The following is a 17551-nucleotide window of genomic DNA, read 5'->3' as shown; positions in this document are numbered from 1 at the left end:
TCCCCAAGTTTTAACCATTGTGAAGCCCCAGTTATTTTGTTGCTTTGACAAAGTCATTTTTGAAGATTATTTATTGTATTTAATGTGATTAATTTACATTTCTCCCTCAGGTTTAAGGTCAACGTGTTATGTGAACTGAACTTTTTTGGGGGTGGGGGTTGGGGGGGTAGATCAGCTTTAATATTGCAGATTGTGGGTTTTAGAACTCTGGTGTTACTATGGTAAAACCTTTTTTCAAAAGGAACATTTGACCATCTAGTATATACTGAACAAAAATATAAATGCAACAATTTTACCACTATTTTACTGAGTTCCAGTTTATATGAGTAAACAAGTAAATTGAAATAAATGCGTTAGGCCATAATATATGGATTTCACATGACTGGGATGACTGGCACCTTAAAGAAAATGGGCCTCAGGATCTCGCCACGGTATTTCTGTGCATTCAAATGGCCATCAATAAAATGCAATTGTGTTTGTTAGCCGTAGCTTATGCCTACCCATACCGTAACCCCACCGCCACCATGGGGCACTCTGTTCACAACATTGACATCAGCAAACCGCTCTCCCACACATCATACACAGGGTCTGCGGTTGTGAGCCCGGTTGTACGTACTGTCAAATTCTCTAAAACAACGTTGGAGGCAGCTTATGGTAGAGAAATTAACATTACATTTTGTGGCAACAGCTCTGGTGGACATTCTGCGATACTCATGCCAATTGCACGCTCCCTCAACTTGAGACCTCTGTGACATTGTGTTTGCCAAAAATGCATATTTTTAGAGTGGCCTTTTTGTTCCCAGCACAAGGGGCACCTGTGTAATGATCATGCTGTTTTATCAGGTTCTTGATATGCCATACTTGTCAGGCGGATGGATTATCTTGGCAAAGGAGAAAGCTCACTAACAGGGATGTAAACAAATTTGTGCACCACATTTGAGAGAAACAAGCTTTTTGTGCATATTGAACATTTCTAGGATCTTTTATTTGAGCTCATGAAATATAGGACCAACACTTTACATGTTGCGTTTATATTTCTGTTCAGTGTAATATTCAAATCATACTGTAAAAGCAGGTGAGCTGGTGATACAATTTTACATTTTTTTGCAATTTTCTGATGTTTTGTGGTAGATGTTTTAAGTTCAAATGTTTTGATAAGCTTGCTTTCAATTGCTCCTCCCGGTTGCACACAACAAGCTTCCATCCCCCCTTTCACAAGAGGAGTTATGGCTGATTTAATAGGATGTTTTGATACCCTGTTACGGTCAACCTTGTTACTTTAATTGTCACCTTTTTATAGTCCTTTTTCTTAATTTAAGCTCTGGAGATGTTTAATTATAAAATTTGCCGTACTCTTAATGACAGAATGTTAAAATGAGGTGAAATAAATAGTTGGGTCTTTATTCAATCCATAAAGATTCTGTATAAGAAATGTAAAGGTTAGTTTTTCCATTGAGACAACATATACAGTGTTCACGCTGAATGCAGTCTCCACTAAAGTGGGAACATTGCCTTTAAATTTCAATCACGCTGTAAAGCTGAACTTCTGCGATGCAGATTGAATAGAGCCCTTATTCTTTAAAAAATTACACGAACAAAAAAAGCGCTATTCATGGAACGACCTAAGAGGGATAACTCAGAAACCAATAGGTGCTCAGCCTGAAACTCAGAAACATACAATAGAAGACAGACTTTCATATACACAAAAGTGTACAGACACTAACACAAGTGCACAGACACTAGCACAAGTGCAGATGAGACGAGAGAGAGACGTCATCAGAGCGCGCAACAGGACACTGTACTCTCTACACTCGGTTTGTTGTTTACATTAAAACTTTTTCATTAAATTGATTTTAATCCGAAGTAAAGTTTTTTTTACTAAGGATTCTACAACGCGGTTAGCTTTTACGGCTGGGACTGCAAGTTTGTGTTCCTTTTTTTTGCGTGGATTCTGCAAGTGCTGGCTGGCTGTACTACAGACACCTGTCATCGTCGTGGGAAAGACTCATTGTTATCTTTTTGTAAAACAACTGGTTGCAGTTGTCATGACGTTGGCCTCTTGTGGTACAGGGAGGACAGTTGATCCCCTCCCTTTTGCACCACCACCCAACCTACCTTCCCCCCAATCCACCCTGTGTGTAAAGGGTTGTAAAAACTCTTAAATTCCAGGAGAGTCTCTGGCCACATGGCCCACAGAGAGACACAGGAAATTCTTCCAACTCATAGAATTGGAGAGCCAAGCGACATTTTGTGTTCTGGAGAAGGTATGGAAGATTGGTGAAGAATCCAGCTACGAACTGATCCGCTTGGTACAATTTTGTGATACTCAGAAGAGACAATATAGCCATATTACCATAAAACTGTTTATATAATAGCATCAGCTTGAGACTTGCAACATAATGGTTGTATAGAATGTATTAATAAGGATAAAGCTTTTGTAAGACATTGAGATGCTATGTACTGATGTAATGTGATAGAATTGTATTTCTGTAACCAAGTCTAGCTCAGTCATCGGCCCGCCCCCAGGGACACATACAGGACCAGGCGTCATTTGACAAGCCTGTTCTATGGGCACTATAAAACACCCCCTGATTTACATTTCTTCAGACCAGGCCTACACTCTATGGCCAATAGGTTTTACCATCCAATTCCTCTACTGAAAGTGAACCATACCACGTGGTTAACTTTTAGACTATTGATACCGACAGAATAAGAACAAGTCTTTGATATTAATTATTAGTCTGCAGCTAAGTAAATTATATCATTGAACGCGAAGACCAACGAAACAACCATTCGATGACGACATTAATGAATGTCGCTTTGAAAGATCCATTCTAACCGAGAGAGAGAGAGACTCTCCATCAGAACTACTCTCCAACAAGAATCAGAACGATACACTGAGCGTAAATATATATTGATTGCAATTGTTCCCGAATGAGTGAGCCTTCAATTGTCAATTGTTAATATTAATGAACTCTGTGTGCCACAGCTGACCTTTTATGATCCATTGTTCAACAGGCCGACCTGCCTGTTTAGCCCACAAGGGCACATTCCTCTACCAATCCTTTGTGACGATAATTACTGTTTGTATGTTTTCTGTTAATTACTTAGTGTAGTAAATAAATGATTTTAAGACAATTGATGTATGGATGATTTTAGTAAAGACTGGGTTCGTGCAGATACAACAATTTACGACGTTTGGAATGAGACTGGACTCGAGGTAAAATACACCATTTAAACCAGAAGATAATCGGCCTATACTATAATAGGATATAATATTATAGTACAGGAAAGTTATATTAGGCAAATTATAGCTTTGTAATCTGAATATTCTCCTTGGTGCCCCGATCTCCTAGTTAATTACAATTAAACGATTAATCAGTTTAATCGCGTGATAATAATTACAGGGAGCTAATTGATAAACATATCTTCAGTTTAATGGTACCCCCAAAGACACGACACAGTATAGAGCCAATCTGGATACCAAGGAGATCCTGAGGGAAATCGACGAGTACCAACAGCTTTACGCTATGGAAGAACAACATACTCCTGGAAAGATCCGACCACCTCACAAAATAACTTTAACCCGACAAAAAAAAGAAAACAGATTCATCTACAGACACGGACGATTTACTTACCATTGAGGTAGAGGCTAGTGCTCTGGCTGCAATCCATGCAACAATGGAAAAGTTGTGTGAGGAGGTAGCAGGGCTGAGGGGGAGTTTGGAGTTCAGCCAGAGTGAAATTCTCAAGCTCCAAAGAGAAAACAAGACACTCACAGCCAAGGTAAAAATACACGATTCCAACATGGATTGCCTACTCAGGGAAAACAGGGTGATGAAGGAGACACTACTAGACATACAAAGTCGTAGCATGTGGGAAAATCAAATTTTTTCGGGTATTCCTGAGGACTCATCCAATAATCCAGAGGGCGCGATCAGAGAATTCATGAAATCCGCATTGAAACTTCCTATAGAGACTGTAAACAAGATGGCTTTCCACCGAGTACACAGACTTGGAGCTCGGAGCGACAAGACCAAGGGTCCCCGACCGATCATCGCATCATTTGAACACTACCAACAAAAGGAGCTGATCAAAAGCAGAGGAAGGGGGCTTAAAGGGACCAAATTCGGTCTCAGTGACCAATTTCCAAAGGAGATAAACGAACGTCGTAAGAGACTGTATCCAGTACAAAGACAACAAAGGATGGATGGTAGGCATGCCTTTATCATTGTGGACAAACTCTTTATAGATGGACAGCTATTCCGAGACAGCTCCATAACACCGTGGCTGTACTAAATTCTACAGGGACTTCCGGTTACGAAAAAAAGAAGGTATGGGGACTGTTTAAAATATCTGAACATTATGAAGTGGATATGAACACACACATACTCAACTACATGCTTGCTTACACATACGGACTTATACATACACACACACACCTGATCTCGCTCTCTTCTCTCACTCTCTCTTTCTCTTCTCTTCTCTCCCTCTCTTTCTATTGTCGAGAACTGTTTTATAATTTGATGTGTTTGTTTGTCTATCTTTTTTATGTATTTGTCTACAAGTTTATATATGTGTACAACAAGCAAAGGGAAGATATCAAAATAGGGGCATTGGGGAATAATAACATATTGTACGGAATACATTTCTACTGTAGTGAAGCCGTCTCTAGAGTAATGCAAGGTCTCTTTCATGATCATGTGAAACGTCAATTGCTATGGAAATGCTGGGATGTGTTTTTCAATACACACATAGACACTCAAACATGCAAATTGGCAGAGTTATTATTTATTTGGACATCACACATTATAGTCTTACTCTTATACAGACATCATACACACTCTCATTATATCATATCCAATATCATACACGTCAACCTACTCAGATTTGTTACACAGATCATTTGTCTCAATTTTCTAACATCTGTGGCACTGGCTCACAGGCAAACAGGCAAGGGAAAAAATCAAAATATTGCTAGAACCTATTTCTTGAATTCTAAATATCAGACATTTGAAAGCTCTAGTTAAGACCTTCAATATACCTCTGGTGGCAGTAACTTAACAAGCACTAATTATGGTCAATTTAGCCTGAGAATAGTATCTAGTTATGGTAAGGGGTGAAGTAAGTATAGCTAGTTATAATTGTAACGGTTTGGCAGATTATAAAAAAAATATCAGTCTTTACATGGCTAAAAGAAAAGGAATATAACATATACTGTTTACAGGAAACTCACTCTACATCCTTAGATGAAGTTGCGTGGAAAAAGGAACTGGGTGGTGAAATAATTTTCTGTCATGGACAAAGGAACTCAAAGAGTGTGATGATATTAATAGGTGGATTCTTTTGAATATGAAAGTGGACAAAAAATAGATTTGGCTCATTAATCTATATGGTCCAAATCAGGATGATCCACACTTCTTCGAAAACATTTATACCAATTTATTGAACTTACAGGCAACAAATGATCTAATCATTATGGTAGGAGACTATAACACAGTGTTAAGTACCTCAATGGACCGTAAAGGTAATCACTCTACAAACTATCATCACCGTGCCCTTAACCCTTTCACACGTACCATCGCACGGGTGTGATCGTTCTACAGTGGTCCCTGAAGCGTACGATCACACCCCGTGTGATTAGAACACTCATTTAGACCGCTCGTTTAGAATGGCCAGTTTCGAATGACGCAACAATCAGCATTTGCGCTGGCCACACTTTTTTCAGAAACTATTTACACAAATACAGTCCTTACAAAGTTATGTCCAGAATGTGAGCAGTTTATTTTTGGATGCATTGTCCAGAATGTGTGCAGTTTATTTTTGGATGCAATGTTCAGATATTCACAGAAGTATCTATAGCATAACACAATCATCCTAACCGGAAAAATGTAGGCTACATTTGTCCTAGCGCTAACTGAGGAAAGATCGACGCAACACAAGTGGTCATACTTTCTAACTCTCGGCTGACATAAACTACACTATGAATTAGCTAATAGCAATTACTATATATAATTAATCACATCATGTGTGAGCTCACCATAGAAATCGAAATAAATCCGTCAATTAGTTTCAACGCGCAGCCATGCTTTTTTACCTCACAGAAACCAAAGATAATAAGAGAAGACAATATTAGTTTGGTCTGTTTATAGTATGCATGTTGAAGGGGTGTGTCGTCTCCCATCGTTCACATCCCACATTCACTTCCTGAAGTTCTCAAAAAATGAGTGAACCCTTACTCACCTCATTTTGTTATAGCATCTTTGGTCCAACAGATGATCAAGTGAAACCCAGAATGCATTGTATGTCAACAAACATGGCTCCACACGCATAGCTGGAATTAGCTTAGCTCATCATAATCAGTACAACCTTCAAAACATTATTTTACACACATACTATGTGCCCATTACAATCTATGCCAAAATTGGAATGCATGATTTATCACTGGTAATTGAAAAACGTGAATAAAATAGTAAATATATCAATAATACCACACAAAACATTTTCTGATAATGATTTATTGATACAAACGGTGCGTGCAGGCAGTCAATCACGGTAACCTCTCACTCCCACTCTGAGCCACTCAGTGTTGTTGTTTATGTATGTAGCTAATGAGCTAAGCTGTAGCATTAGCAATGTCTTTCATAAGGAGACAACTCAGAAATGCAGAAATTCTGGAGATTTAAAGAAATTCTGACAATGAGTCTGAGTCTGAAAGTCAGGAATCAGATTCTGACAGTGACAGAGGACCCCTTGTCTGAGGACCCCTTGTCCACTGACAAAGTCCCAGTTCCCTTTGAAGATGCTGGTGGTGGTGGAGGCAGACCGATAGTGGATGAAGTACAGGAGTTCTGTGGTAGCTGGAAGGCTGCCAGCATTTCACTGCTGTTTGTGTTGATGAGTCCCAGTCTGGAGTGCAACGCCCCTTGCCATTTCCATCTGAGGCAGAGTGCTTCAAGTTGTTTCTGACAGAGGAGTTGGTGGGAGACATAGTAGAGACCAATCGCTATGCCTTGGAGCTACAGGAGAAAAGAGAGCCAGGAGTGGGGGGGAGAGAACCACAATTAGTGAAATGTATGCATTCCTGGTGACAGTCCTTCTCATTGGGGATAATAAAGAAGAACTCCCTAAGAGAATACTGGAGCAGAGATCCTATGTTTGCAACTCACTTCTTTACCACCCTCTTTTCCCAAGACTGCTTTCTAGTTCTGCTGCTATGACTGCATTTCATCAACAACGGTACTGCCATCCTAAATGACCCGTTATACAAAATAAGAAGTGTTAACAGCTGGCAGTAAAGTGCCATGACAAACGAGACGTCCATGTCCTCTCCACTGTCCATACAGCAACCATGTCGGCCACAGGGAAGGTGGACCACCTGACGGGAGAGAAACAAACCAGACAGAGAAACATCAAACCAGACTGCGTGCTTGACTATAACCTCAAAATGGGGGCAGTGGATAAGGCTGACATGATAAACAGCTTTGTGGAATGCACTCAGAAAATGACCAAGTGGTATAAGATATTTTTGAATTTTTCCAAGGTAGCTTCAAAATACAACATGCCAATACGTCTGACACATTTAGCATTGTTTTACAGAGATAATAGAAGAATGTAACTAGCTACATAAGCACGATTGAATATAACACCATAAAAGGTGAGTAACATGAGTAACGTTACCTCGCGTGTCCATGGTTATAAGGAATATACACAAATATATTGTGCTCCATACACACAGTGAGCTACAGTAGAAACGGTATAACACGACACACAAACTATTATAACGTAATAAGACACTTACTTTGATAGAAACACAGTCTGGATTTGAAGATGGGTGCCTGTAGTGACGCCTCTAGCACTGAGACGTAGTGCCACTTGGGAGTCATAAGGCCAGGGTAGCTTCAAAATACAACACATGCTAATACTTCCCTGACGCAATTAGCATTGTTTTCCAGAGCTAATAGAATAATGTAGCTAGCTACCTAAGCATTGAGTATAACACCATAAATGTTATGAAATGAGTAACGTTACATCGCGTGTCCACGGTTATAAGGAATATACACAAAAACATTATGCTACAGTAGAAACGACATAACACGACATGCAGAAACTATTAGAACGTAATAAGGCACTTACTTTGATAGAAACGCACACATTTCCAAAGTTATTATTGGTAACGAAATCAACTTTGATTGCGATGCAGGCAACAGACGTAAAATATGGACATGTAGGACGGCAGATGAGCAAATGTCTGCAGACTTGAACTGCACAAACATTTGAGAAGTGTTTTGGGGAATTTTGTCCGGGTCAGAAATGTCAAAAAAATGTATTGGTCCGCAAAAGTAAAAATGACTACTTGTATGTGAATGAATGAGGCGGAACACACCTCAATTCAAACTGTTATTAGAAAATTAAAAACTTAAAAAAGTATTTAAAATTGACAAGTTGAAAACACACTATAAATAAAAACAGTCTGGGTGCTTTGGTTTGAGGGCAGCACGGATTAAATGTACTGTTAAACTCCATAAAATGTGTTGCAGTGGCAATTATCACCACATTGGAGACTGGCTTTGTGTGTTAAAAACAGAATAACTACTTCCTATTTGCTTAGTTGACTGATCCAATACCACGCAGTATAGTGTTTAGCTGTATTTGCACACATCTTTAATTAACATAGCTGAAATGAGCACTTCAGGAGCTGTGCTATGCAGAAGAGCTCAGCTTTATATGGTGGGGTCATATGAGTTTGTAGCCCAAACCGTTCGGACGCTACAGACAGAAGTTGGCACATCAGCAGGTCCCGCCTTCAGACGAGTACCATGAAGCTTGTTCTAGCCCGATCCATTCAAACTCTGCAGACGTTTTCGTGAGAAGACCGATTTTCGGGATGTCTCATGGTCTAACAAACACCACTGTAGCTCTGCCACCGCAGATGCGGAAGACACAGCCCATGCTAAAAAACATAACTCTAGCTTAATCAGACAGATTTTGATGTTGTTTTTTTTGCTAATTATTAACTTAGGAGCTAAGTACAGTAAGATACAACATGGTTACTGTGTTAACCCTGTGAGACCCAAGCATAGATCCAAATGAGGAAAATAATGTATTCCCCTTCAGAAATACTTGTAATGGGCCTCTGATTATGCAAATAATATTTTTGTGAATTTCAAGTTTGTAGAACAGATTTCTGGAAACGTTGCAAAAATGCAACATTGGGCTTTAATGGTATGAACATTTTGTAGTAAGAAAACTAAAATTCTATCAAAAATCAAAAGCCTTGACATGTGATGGAACATACAGTATTGCCTAATGATACTGTATATGTGACTCAACACCTGGATTTGGTCTTATGTAGCAAAATATGAAATTGTTTTTTACATTGGATAAAAGTAGAGACTCAGAGCTACAAAATGGTATATCATTTACTTCTTTGAAAGTTGATAAACTTGTAAACTCACTTTTAAGAAAATGGCCTTTGAATGTTTTGGTATCTAGTGAAGAGCTCTTCTTTGTCGTCACCCATTCAGCATCGTTCACACACTCTTAAGCTTTAGCCCCACCCATCTTGTTTCACTCTCGGAGCGTTCAGAGCACACACTTGACGTCTGGCCAATGATTTGTTTACCTATGGATAACATGAAAACAGCCTAACCAGCTCTGCTGGCAACAATTTGCTTTTTTTCAGATGTTTATTGACACTGGCCATATTTAACGGGTGTTGTACAGTTTAGCTTAAGCCATGTAGCTAGCTGGCTAGATAAACAATGAACCTAGCTAGGTAAACAACGTGTAAGATCACACACGTCACGTAACGTTAGCTAACAAGCCAGCCAGCTAGCGTTAACTAGTTAAACAACGAACACAGTGCCAAATCATGTCTTAACTACCCTGCATGAATATGCTGGGAGCTAACCAACCAGGTTCAATGTTAGCTAGCTAACATTAAGCTCTAACTAGAAAAGCAAATGGCTCTGGGATACGAATAATAACGTCAGCTAGGGAGCCAGCCAGCTAATGTTAGCTAGCTAGCTAACAGTACACTTTAGCTTAACCTGTTATGGCTAGGGGGCAGTATTTTCACAGCCGGATAAAAAACGTACCCGATTTAATCTGATTATTACTCCTGCCCAGAAACTAGAATATGCATATAATTATTAGCTCTGGATAGAAAACACTCGAAAGTTTCTAAAACTGTTTGAATGGTGTCTGTGAGTATAACAGAACTCATTTGGCAGGCCAAAACCTGAGAAGATTCCATGCAGGAAGTGCCCTGTCTGACAATTTCTTGCCCTTCTTGATTATCTCTATCCATTACAGAGGATCTCTGCTGTTACGTGACACTTCCTATGGCTCCCATGGGCTCTCAGAAGGTGGCAAAAAGCTGAATCGTGGCTTTGCAGGCTCTGGCTGCAGTACTGGTTACAGTACTGTGAGACTCAGGCTCGTGCCCGCGTCGACCCCATGCTTTGTTTTCTTTCGTCTGTTTACCTAAACGCAGATTCTCGGTCGGAATATTATCGCTTTTTTACTAGAAAAATGGCATAAAAATTGATTTTAAACAGCGGTTGACATGCTTCGAAGTACGGTAATGAAATATTTAGAAATCTTTTGTCACGAAATGCGCCACGCGCACGACCCTTATTTACCATTCGGATAGTGTCTAGAACGCACAAACAAAACGCCGCTGTTGGACATAACTATGGATTATTTTGGACCAAACCAACATTTGTTATTGAAGTAGCAGTCCTGGGAGTGCATTCTGACGAAGAACATCAAAGGTAATCAAACTTTTCTAATAGTAAATCTGATTTTGGTCAGGGCTAAACTTGGTCGGTGTCTAAATGGCTAGCCGTGATGGCTGGGCTATCTACTGAGAATATTGTAAATGTGCTTTCACCGAAAAGCTATTTTAAAATCGGACATATCGAGTGCATAGAGGAGTTCTGTATCTATAATTCTTAAAATAATTGTTATGTTTTTTGTGAACGTTTATCGTGAGTAATTTAGTAAATTCACCGGAGGTTTGCGGGGGGTATGCTAGTTCTGAACGTCACATGCTAATGTAAAAAAGCTGTTTTTTGATATAAATATGAACTTGATTGAACAAAACATGCATGCATTGTATAACATAATGTCCTAGGGTTGTCATCTGATGAAGATCATCAAAGGTTAGTGCTGCATTTAGCTGTGGTTTTGTTTTTTGTGACATTATATGCTAGCTTGAAAAATGGGTAGTCTGATTATTTCTGGCTGGGTACTCTGCTGACATAATCTAATGTTTTGCTTTCGCTGTAAAGCCTTTTTGAAATCGGACAGTGTGGTTAGATTAACGAGAGTCTTGTCTTTAAAATGCTGTAAAATAGTCATATGTTTGAAAAATTGAAGTTTTCGATTTTAGAGGAATTTGTATTTCGCCCATCATTGGATATTGGAGCAGGTGTTCCGCTAGCGGAACGTCTAGATGTAAGAGGTTAATTGAGGAAAATAAGAACAATACGAAAAATAAATTTGATACTGTCGCAAAGCTAACTAAAAAGCAGCATTCCCCAAGAGAGGATGGCTTTCACTTCAGCAGTAATAAATTCAATAAATTCATAATTGAACTTCTTTGAGGAAAAGATCATGATCATTAGAAAGCAAATTACGGACTCCTCTTTAAATCTGTGTATTCCTCCAAAGCTCCGTTGTCCTGAGTCTGCACAACTCTGCCAGGACCTAGGATCAAGGAGACACTAAAGTGTTTTAGTACTATATCTCTTGACACAATGATGAAAATAATCATGGCCTCTAAACCTTCAAGCTGCATACTGGACCCTATTCCAACTAAACTACTGAAAGAGCTGCTTCCTGTGCTTGGCCCTCCTATGTTGAACATAATAAACGGCTCTCTATCCACCGGATGTGTACCAAACTCACTAAAAGTGGCAGTAATAAAGCCTCTCTTGAAAAAGCCAAAACTTGACCCAGAAAATATAAAAAACAATCGGCCTATATCGAATCTTCCACTCCTCTCAAAACATTTTGAAAAAGCTGTTGCGCAGCAACTCACTGCCTTCCTGAAGACAAACAATGTATACGAAACACTTCAGTCTGGTTTTAGACCCAATCATAGCACTGAGACTGCACTTGTGAAGGTGGTAAATTACCTTTTAATGATGTCAGACCGAGGCTCTGCATCTGTCCTCGTGCTCCTAGATCTTAGTGCTGCTTTTGATACCATCGATCACCACATTCTTTTGGAGAGATTGGAAACACAAATTGGTCTACACGGACAAGTTCTGGCCTGGTTTAGATCTTATCTGTCGGAAAGATATCAGTGTGTCTCTGTGAATGGTTTGTCCACTGACAAATCAACTGTAAATGTCGGTGTTCCTCAAGGTTCCGTTTTAGGACCACTATTGTTTTCACTATATATTTTACCTCTTGGGGATGTCATTCGAAAACATAATGTTAAATTTCACTGCTATGCGGATGACACACAGCTGTACATTTCAATGAAACATAGGGAAGCCCCAAAATTGCCCTCGCTAGAAGCCTGTGTTTCAGACATAAGGAAGTAGATGGCTGCAAACTTTCTACTTTTAAACTCAGACAAAACAGAGATGCTTGTTCTAGGTCCCAAGAAACAAAGAGATCTTCTGTTAAATCTGACAATTAATCTTGATGGTTGTACAGTCGTCTCAAATAAAACTGTGAAGGACCTCGGCATTGCTCTGGACCCTGATCTCTCTTTTGAAGAACATATCAAGACTGTTTCAAGGGCAGCTTTTTTCCGTCTACGTAACATTGCAAAAATCAGAAACTTTCTGTCCAAAAATGACGCAGAAAAATTAATCCATGCTTTTGTTACTTCTAGGTTGGACTACTGCAATGCTCTACTTTCCGGCTACCCGGATAAAGCACTAAATAAACTTCAGTTAGTGCTAAATACGGCTGCTAGAATCCTGACTAGAACCAACATTTTTTATCATATTACTCCAGTGCTAGCCTCCCTTCACTGGCTTCCTGTTAAAGCAAGGGCTGATTTCAATGTTTTACTGCTAACCTACAAAGCATTACATGGGCTTGCTCCTACCTATCGTTCAGATTTGGTCCTGCCGTACATACCTACACGTATGCTACTGTCACAAGACGCAGGCCTCCTAATTGTCCCTAGAATTTCTAAGCAAACAGCTGGAGGCAGGGCTTTCTCCTATAGAGCTCCATTTTTATGGAATGGTCTGCCTACCCATGTGAGAGATGCAGACTCGGTCTCAACCTTTAAGTCTTTACTGAAGACTCATCTCTTCAGTGGGTCCTATGATTGAGTGTAGTCTGGCCCAGGAGGGTGAAGGTGAACGGAAAGGCTCTGAAGCAACGAACCGCCCTTGCTGTCTCTGCCTGGCCAGTTCCCCTCTCTCCACTGGGATTCTCTGCCTCTAACCCTATTACAGGGGCTGAGTCACTGGCTTATTGGTGTTCTTCCATGACGTCCCTAGGAGGGGTGCGTCACTTGAGTGGGTTGAGTCACTGATGTGGTCTTCCTGTCTGGGTTGGCGGCCCCCCTTGGGTTGTGCCGTGGCGGAGATCTTTGTGGGCTATACTCGGCCTTGTCTCAGGATGGTAAGTTGGTGGTTGAGGATATCCCTCTAGTGGTTTAGGGGCTGTGCTTTGGCAAAGTGGGTTTGATTATATCCTTCCTGTTTGGCCCTGTCCGGGGGTATCATCGGATGGGTCCACAGTGTCTCCTGACCCGTCCTGTCTCAGCCTCCAGTATTTATGCTGCAGTAGTTTATGTCGGGGCGCTAGGGTCAGTCTGTTATATCTGGAGTATTTCTCCTGTCTTATCCAGTGTCCTGTGTGAATTTAAGTATGCTCTCTCTAATTCTCTCCTTTCTTTCTTTCTTTCTTTCTTTCTTTCTTTCTTTCTTTCTTTCTTTCTTTCTTTCTTTCTTTCTTTCTTTCTCTCTCTCTCGGAGGACCTGAGCCCTAGGACCATGCCTCAGGACTACCTGACATGATGACTCCTTGCTGTCCCCAGTCCACCTGGCCGTGCTGCTGCTCCAGTTTCAACTGTTCTGCCTGCGGCTATGGAACCCTGACCTGTTCACCGGACGTGCTACCTGTCCCAGACCTGCTGTTTTCAACTCTCTAGAGACAGCAGGAGCGGTAGAGATACTCTCAATGATCGGCTATGAAAAGCCAACTGACATTTACTCTTGAGGTGCTGACTTGTTGCACCCTCGACAACTACTGTGATTATTATTATTTGACCATGCTGGTCATTTATGAACATTTGAACATCTTGGCCATGTTCTGTTATAATCTCCACCCAGCACATCCAGAAGAGGACTGGCCACCCCTCATAGCCTGGTTCTTCTGTAGGTTTCTTCCTTGGTTTTGGCCTTTATAGGGAGTTTTTCCTAGCCACCGTGCTTCTACACCTGCATTGCTTGCTGTTTGGGGTTTTAGGCTGGGTTTCTGTACAGAACTTTGAGATATCAGCTGATGTAAGAAGGGCTATATAAAAACATTTGATTTGATTTGATATTTGTCGTCCCACTGTTCTGAACTTGGGATCGGTCCATATCTCACCATCTGTTGCGTCATCGATCTCTCCAGAGTCCTATTAATCAAACCTCTCACACAGGGAATCAATCAACAACCACTCAACAATAACACACTCATACAGGTGAAAACAGCCCACAACACAGTGATTCCAACATTTTTCCATTTCCCAAACATACTATCGAACCACCCTGTCAGGGAAGTCTCCACCCCAGAGTTCTCTGCTAATTCATTTGCCAATGTGGTTAAACCAGCCAGGGCCTTGGTCACTGATCCATCTGGAGCTGTGTGATTTGGGATGAAAGTACAGCACATTGATCCGAATATCACACACACACACCACCCTTCTCAGCCAGTAATATATCCAATGCTATTCTATTCTGCCAAGCCATCAAACTAGCTGCCTCCGTCTGTTCTGCTAATCCTTTTATCGCATCACTACTATAGTTGATGAAGCGCTGTTGATTATGAAGAGATATAATTTATCCAATCCACATTCTTATTTAAGTGGAGCACCAGAAAATGCTTGACTCTAACCCTGCTAATATTTGGTTTCTTGCTTTAAATTCATATGGCACCCCTCGTGGAACCCCAATACTATCAATGTATACGCTATCGTCGAAGGACCCTGACGGAGCACTCCTCCTCTCTCTTCTGCCTTGCTCTAGGTCTTTGTGTTGAATAAGGGTGAAGGGCAAGCCTAACTGTACCAATGCTCAAATACCTGTCCAATTCATAGGTAAATTCGGCCACAGTTTCACTCCCCCACACAACCACCAAACATCAGCTCTTGGCTTCTCAATCTTACTGAAGTCCTCGGATCTCAACCACCCTGTCAGATCCCTCATAGTCTCATCAGTAGTGACATTTTCAGTCCTGTTACATCTGGCCACCTCCCCCAAGTCTCTCCCATGAGTATTGTACCGGGCCAAACCGTAATTGCCTCCTCCTGCCACTACGAAGGGGGGAAACCTAGATCTACTAGGCACATGGGGATACAAATAATGTAGATCAGTACAGCTATCATTGTCAGGCTTTCCTGCTTTCATGAAAAGATTTACCATACACGCTACCCCTCTAGGTGAATTAGTTGCATCAAGTGGGAATGGTGTAGTCGTTAATCGGGGTTTGGCTGCTCCACAGGCATAACCTTCTTTCTTAGCCATAGACCTTGCTGTATATTGGATCCACTCCATCCATAAATTAGTATCCGCGAACCCTATTTCTACCTCTATAACTTCGTTGACAGCTCTGGCAGTCTGTCCTGCTCCTCCTCTGGCTCCTCCTTGACTTACCGCTGGCTGAATGGCAGCTCTGAGGTCACAGCCATTGATGGAGTTCAGCTTGGTGATGGCAACAGCACTCTCACCATAGTCAAAGTGACCCGGTATGACCAGGGGCCATTTAGCTGTAATGTGTCCAACCCAGGCCCCCAGTGTCTGGTCTGGAGCGCAGTCACGAGCTCTGCAGGTTGGCTACTGCGTAGCATCCTAGCGATGACAAAAGCCACGGTCTTCCCCAGAAAGACTATGTAAATCACGATTGTCAGACGGCCAAACAACTTTTTGGAAGGCCGTTTTGGGCTCTAAAATTACTTTATTATTATCAAATTCGATCCCCGCGCTGAATTATTTTAAAGTTCAAATCAAGATATTTAATTAAATTGTGATCCATTCTGATGACTATATTTGTCATCACACAGGACCACGTGCTGACACAGACCAATCACTGACACAGACCAATCACGGGCCGGCAGACTACGAGGCTACAATTATCATTGTATCAGGAACCAAGGTAAGACCCAGATGCAGACTGTCGAAGTAACAATGTTTATTATAGCAACAGGGGCCGGTAACGACAGGTCAAGGCAGGCAGGGGTCGATAATCCAGAGTAGAGGGGCAAAGGTACAGGACGTCAGGCAGGCTCAGGGTCAGGTCAGGCAGAGGTTGGTAATCCAGTGGTGGGGCAAAGGTACAGGACGGCAGGTGGGGTCAGGACAGGCAGAGTAGTCGGGCAGGCGGGCTCAGAGACAGGACAGGCAAGGGTCAAAACCAGGGGGGCAAGAAAATGAGAGACTGGGGAAAAGCAGGAGCTGAAAAAACGCTGGTTGACTTGACAAAACAAGACAAACTGGCAACGGACAAACAGAGAAAGCAGGTATATATACACAGGGGATAATGGGGAAGATGGGCGACACCTTGAGGGGGGTGGAGACAATCACAAGGACAGGTGAAAAACAGATCAGGGTGTGACACATTGAATACATATTCAAATACCATGGTTTGATGATAACTAGACTAGATAGGGAATTTGCTCACACTTAACTTTGTGCTAATTTTTGTTTTATTTTACAAAGCCAGTCACCATGCCGGCATGTTTAGTATTTAACTGTACTAATCGTCATTCAAGAGTCTAATCGTACTTTTTTCTGGTAAGTTAGTCGTAATTCTGATTATCATTGTTCATATTTGTTGTCCGTTTTTTTGTTTTCCAATGTTGACCTGGCTAAGTTCTAGGTAACGCTGATCTTTTAAATGAACCTTCTGCTGCAAAGGTTTAACAATAGACTAGCATCAGGTTATTGCATGTTTATGCAGGTTATGGGCCTACCAGGTCGACTTAGCTAAATTAATTTGGTTAGCTTTGTTTTTATGACATGCAGTAATAAGCTTTAATGGCTATGCATGTGCAGTAGCTAATGGGGATCCTAATAAACTAAACTAAACCATGTATACTCAACAAAAATATATAAATGCAACATGTAAGGTGTTGGTCCCATGTTTCATGAGCTGAAATAAAAGATCACAGAAATGTTCTATTTGCATAAAAAATGTATTTCTTTCAAATTTTGTGTACACATTTGTTTTACATCCCTGTTAGTCTAGACAGTCGTGACAGTCGTGAAGAGGGCACGACAAAACCTATTCCCCCTCAGGAGACTGAAAAGATTTGGCATGGGTCCTCAGATCTTCAAAAGGTTCTACAGCTGCACCATCGAGAGCA

General features: G+C 41.0%; 1 long non-coding RNA gene across 2 annotated transcripts; it reads left to right on the top strand.

Moving 5' to 3' along the window:
• The first annotated feature begins 3670 nt into the window (after nucleotides 1-3670).
• Nucleotides 3671-17364, top strand: LOC145860364 (uncharacterized). Of its 2 annotated transcripts, none has more exons than XR_014380399.1 (2): nucleotides 3671-4334; nucleotides 16250-17364. It is a non-coding gene; the product is annotated as an uncharacterized LOC145860364 (long non-coding RNA). The 2 variants fall into 2 exon arrangements; XR_014380398.1 differs by lacking the exon at nucleotides 3671-4334 and adding an exon at nucleotides 14113-14360.
• The last annotated feature ends 187 nt before the right edge of the window (nucleotides 17365-17551 follow it).

This window comes from Salmo salar, chromosome 02, assembly GCF_965601325.2.
Source record: "Salmo salar chromosome 02, fSalSal1, whole genome shotgun sequence".
NCBI lineage: Eukaryota > Metazoa > Chordata > Actinopteri > Salmoniformes > Salmonidae > Salmo > Salmo salar.
Note: the sequence above shows the minus strand (reverse complement) of the source record. Positions and strands in the feature narration are given on the sequence as shown.